Consider the following 6000-nt stretch of genomic DNA (forward strand, 5'->3'; position numbering starts at 1 on the left):
TAAAAGGTGAACAACATTAAACCAGTTGTACCGCTCCGTGGAAATCTCAGAGACAACCCCAGACAATGAGGCGCTGAGATGAATGTGTGTTTAAAAGGTGCGGGATGCAGAATGTGCCGGTGAAAAGGCGGCTGCAGCTTTCCTCTGTGTCTGTCAATGAATTAAAGACTCAAATCCCTCTCTGTCTCAAACCTCTGTCAGTGTGGCTGATTCAACTGCTTCAAGGCTGCCGCCTGCTGGTGGTTCACAGCCGCTGCAGGCGCTGCTCTGCGGCCAGAGAGACGTCGGCGGCTGTTTCCCGTCCCGGCCGCCAGAGGGCGTGGGTCACTCTCCCAGAAGCCGATGCTGCTTCCGCTCCTCCCAGTATCACCTCCTGTCCGCAGCCCGGCCCGGCCGCTGCTTGTTGGCGGAACATCCGGGTACCGGTGATGGGCGGGGCATCCGCCATGTTGCCGTGACGTCACCTCTCCACCCACCGGTTATTTCACAGAAAAGACGAAGAAGCGGCTGCTGGGAAACGGGGGAGTTGACTTAAATTCAGAGCCGCCCCCAGGAAATGAATTAAAATCAAATCAATAGGTCATTTCATAAACCAGTGACGGCTGCGAGACTGCGCATGCGCCGCCGCATCCCCCAGAGTGCGGCCAGAGGAGCCCAGGTTTGAAAAATAAATCAAATTGTCAAAAACAGATCAAAACTGGAATCGAAGCTTCAGAACCGAGAAGGAAGAGGAATTCAGACGGGAGAGGATGCGAGTAATTATAATCATCAGATGCAAATTAAATATTCAAACATGCGCCTGTGCTCATGTGCGGAGGGGCTTTCCCCCAGAGGACAGCGAGCGGGCCATCACCTCAATGAAGCCGTTTCCCCTGGCAACTCAAGATTGCCGCCGGCCGTCTCCCCGGCAACTCAAAATGGCGCCGGCCGTCACACCGAGCAGCTCAAGATGGCCGCCATCCTCAGGCTGTGGTTGTGGCGCAGGCGCAGTGGCGACTCCTGCAGCCTATTGTCCAGATTGGATGGAGCAGGAGATGGACAACAATTCCCTAAGGCAGAGACTGGCCAATGGCAGCATCTTTATTGACAAAACCAGTTCACATTGACTGAGCTTCAGCTCAATCTCAACGATGGCCGTTGACCAGCTCCACATTGAAACCACCGCGCCATCCACGGTGAAAAGTCCTTCTTACAAAGTAGACGTCTATCCTGAGATTGGACATTGCCCGTGACCCACAATATAACAGAAATTCCAAACTCAAATCACACGCAATGTGACAAAGGGCCACCCAGGCACAACACCAGAGTTTGGTTTGACCAACACCAATGTGTGTTTGATTCTGGTGCCACGCACTCCGACCTGGTGTGCGATCATTCTGAGGCAGAGAGACATCAGGATAACATCAGACGAAACATTGTGCCTTTTAATCTCTCTCCCTCTGACAGTCCCCGAGCAGGTACACCACGGCCATTAGACAGCCGTTCAGGTTGGGTGGATTGGCCATGAAAAACTGCCCGTTAATGTCCAAGTGTGTGCAGGTTAGGTTACTGGGTTATTGGGGTCGAGGGGGGTGGGCGGGGGAGTGGAACTCGGTACAGTACACTTTCGGAGGGTTGGCGTAGACTCATTGGGCCAAATGGCTTCCTTCTGTAATTGGAGTCATAAAATCATACAGCACAGAAAGGGCCATTCGGCCCATTGCGCTTGTGCGGGTCATAAATGAACAACTAACCATTCTAATGCCGTTTTCCAGGACTTGGCCCATAGCCTTCTATGCCGTGTAGGAATTCCATGTGATTCCATAAAATGTGCTCTTGATATCCATGATGGATTCTACTTCCACTTCAATGTCAGGCAGTACATTCAGGACAATAGTCACTGACTACATTAATACAATTCCTCAGTCACCTCTGTCGCAAAACCATCGACAACCGCTTCATCAGTGACCTTCCCTCCATCATAAGATCGCTGATAATTGCACAATCTTCAGCACCATACACAACTCCTCAGACAATGAAATGGAAAATGTGATCATACGAAGCAGGTCAGGCAGCATCTATGGAGATGCAAACAAATTACTTGAGTTATATGACACAGGAGTGCATCAGAAGCTCAGCAGATTGATTCTTGGGAGGGAAGATTGTCGCCTTGGAGAGATTGGGTTGACAGCACCTGCATTCACTAGAATTGAGAAGAATGGGAGGGAATCGAATTGAACCGTATAAAAAACTGACAGTGCTGGAGAAGCTGGATGTAGGGATGTTCGTTATTCTGGTTGGGGGCTGGGGAAGAAGAAGGTGTCACTGCAAATTGTTTCCATTCAAATAGTCACCCAATGCCCTCTTGAGTGCCTCGATTCAAATCTTCCACCAATGTGCCAAGGGCAGCATGGTAGCCTTGTGGATAGCACAATTGCTTCACAGCTCCAGGGTCCCAGGTTCGATTCCAGCTTGGGTCCCTGTCTGTGCGGAGTCTGCACATCCTCCCTGTGTGTGCGTGGGTTTCCTCCGGGTGCTCCGGTTTCCTCCCACAGTCCAAAGATGTGCAGGTTAGGTGGATTGGCTATGATAAATTGCCCTTAGTGTCCAAAATTGCCCTTAGTGTTGGGTGGGGTTACTGGGTTATGGGGATAGGGTGGTGGTGTTGACCTTGGGTAGGGTGCTCTTTCCAAGAGCCGGTGCACACTCGATGGGCCGAATGGCCTCCTTCTACACTGTAAATTCTACGAAAGCAAATTATTTTACTCCCATCATTCAAAGCTGATCCATTGTCCATCAAAAAAATCAATTGCTTCAACAAATGTACGGAAATATGATATCCTTTTGCGCTATTCATGACCATATTGTTATGGGCGAGGCGTTTTTAGAACCCGAAAATCTATCATGGAGTTCAACCAACCTCTCCCTTTAATGGATTTGTTGCTTTTCCTAGCACACGGCTTGTTCCCGAGGTGTAGGATTGCAATTATGGATACGTGGGTTTTTAAACACAAAACACTTTTATTCCATGAACTCAACTTAACATCTTAAATAAACATTGGATCTCTTAACACCCTTTTCTTCAAAGATAACTCAGAAAATATTGCAACAGTAAATAATTCCTAAAAATGTTCCTTCGAACTTCCAAAAGACTTAACACCTTCAAACAAAATCACATCAGGTTGAAGGCTTTACTTTAAATCACCCAAAATGATCCACGGATAGTCTTTCATGGCAGAGACCCAACTCACTGTAAAGCACAGGCACACACAAGCTGCTTTTTAAAACTGCAGCTCTCTGGAAACACCGAGACACAGACACGCTCTTTTTCCAACTGCAAAACAAAACTGCAAAACGGCTGACCTGACCTCAGCTCCACCCACTCTCTGACATCACTGTTTTCTTAAAGGTACATTGCTTCAACATCCATGTCTTAAAGGTACTCTCACATGACAATGTCCTGTGCTTCTATGTTACACCGATATTGTATTTTGATCAGATCACTGGGGTTGTGTTATCTGGTCGAAGGTTTTTCCAGAAGGAAATCCGGTGGAGGAGAGGTTGCGACATTACAATTCTCTTGGGCAGCCAGATTGCAATTGCAGGTAGGCTATTACTAGGCCAAGCATTACCCCGCCTCCTGTTTCTGACCCCGAAAACCTCTACCGCAGGGATAACCTGTCAGTTCTTGCCAGGTTGGGTGAAGTATCTATTAAACTATCAAGAAAAAGATTCTTACATTTACAAGTTCAGGACAATTACCAACACACCATACCCTAGCCTAAAATTACATCAGTGGCATTGGAATGGGGAAGATTATGTATGCCTTAAAAAACAAACCCACAAATAACAAGTCAAATTTGTTATTGAAGTCAATGCCTGGACGATCATTTTCCAGCATCCCATAATCAGACGGGCATCCCCCAGAGCCGAGGGGTTAGACAAGCAAAGTGAAAGAGAATACATTATATTTAATGGAGTGTGTTTTGACACATAGAAGTGTCCCCAACAAAACTGGAGGGTAAGGAAGATGGAGGATATTCCTTCAGACACTATCGCAGAGGCAGACGTCTGTCAAAATATTAATAGTAAGTGTGGGAAACATTTGCAATAATTCTATACATGATTAAGGAGAATGAAATAAATAGTTAATTGGTCGATCATTTTTACAACGCACTGTGGGACATGGTCTGTGTGGGTATGTTGTTACAAATGGATCTTCCATCCTTTTTTTTAAAGAACAACATTGAACGAAATGTCCTTGTCACTAGGTTATATATGCGGTTGTAAAAAAAACATCTAAAAAGTTCTCCCATATTCTTAGAGGTTTTGCCTTTCGCCATAGCTTATATTTTACCATTCTGACAATTCAGAAAAATAACAATAAATGTATAAATTTCCACTTTGAGCATTGTATCTCAATTAGAATTCCGTGAAGGTTTCGTGGCCAAATCCCGTGAAACCCCGTTGGCTTCATCAACAGACAGCCCCTCCCTACACCACCAACCCGCCACTCGCTGACACAGAGACACAGCATCTGCTGTCAAAAATAACGGCCTTTGCGATCATGCGCTACATAATGTTCCAAGATGCAGCATGCAGTGGTGGCATTTCAGGCCTTAACACAGGGAGCATGTTGTGGGCCTGGTTTGGAAGGATGGGGTTGAGGGGCAGAGGGGTAGTGGTGCGGTGCCCCAGGATATAGTGTGATGCTGTCCACAGTTGTCTTCATAAGACACCGTAAATCATGCTCGATGGTTGGAAATATGAAGGCACGGCTAGGGAATAAACAGAGAATTTGGCAGCCCTCAAATAGTAAAATTATTTGATGAAAATTGGCCAGGACGGGTAACAGAGAGTTTCATTGAATGGCTGTTGGTCAACAGAAGTCAAACATGTATTACTGTGTGAGTTCTGATATGCGGTCACTGTATGTATTTTGGGACATTAGTTAATACTGAGGTAATTCTTCAGCAACTCATAAAACACTGATTTAAAAAACCATAAAATGAAAAATATATTTCTTCCCAGAGATGTGAGACGTGAGAAATTTTAGTTGCAAAACATATGTTCCGCATCCGGGTATTGCCAAATGGATAGAGAAATGCTGATGGCGTCTAAAAGTCACGAACTCTTGCTGAATCAAAATTCTTAAAGTGACTCGACAGGAACAGAACTGCTCTACGAACCAGGACACAGCATACAACTGAGACATCACCCGAAATATTAACAGATTAATAGCTGGATCCCTCATTTTCACAACATCCAGACACTGCTCCAGAATTCATCTCTGAACAAAGGTACAAGAGTGCATCAGTGGGCCTCTCGCTAATAAAGCAATACAGGGATGACCAGGTAGCCGTGTGGTCCCAATTACTGACGAAACACTTAGGAAATCACATCGTGGTTAGTGCTTGACATGCTGTTGTTATGGGCGAGGCGTTTTCAGAACCCCAAAATGTGCCATGGAGTTGAACCAATCTCCCCCTTTAATGCAATTGTTGCTTTTCCGAGCACACGGCTTGTTCCCTAGGTGTGGTATTTCAATTATGGACACGTGGGTTTTCAAACACAACACAATGTTTATTCCATGAACTCAACTTAACCTCTGAAATAAACATTGGATCTCTTAACACCCCTTACTTCAAAGATAACCCCGAAAACATTACAACAGTAAATAATCCTTCAGTTATTCCTTTCAACATCCAAGAGAGACTTAACACCTTTAAACAGAAACACACCAGGTTAAACGCTTTACTATTATGAGTTTAAATCACCCAAATGATCCAGAGATAGTCTTTCACCTTTGAACATCCTTGAGATTAATACCTTTAAACAGAAACACATCAGGTTAAATGCTTTACTATTATGAGTTTAAATCACCCAAATGATCCAGAGATAGTCTTTCACCTTTGAACATCCTTGAGATTAATACCTTTAAACAGAAACACATCAGGTTAAATGCTTTACCATTATGAGTTTAAATCACCCAAATGATCCAGAGATAGTCTTTAACCTTTG

Source organism: Scyliorhinus torazame, chromosome 20 (genome assembly GCF_047496885.1).
Source record: "Scyliorhinus torazame isolate Kashiwa2021f chromosome 20, sScyTor2.1, whole genome shotgun sequence".
Taxonomy (NCBI): domain Eukaryota; kingdom Metazoa; phylum Chordata; class Chondrichthyes; order Carcharhiniformes; family Scyliorhinidae; genus Scyliorhinus; species Scyliorhinus torazame.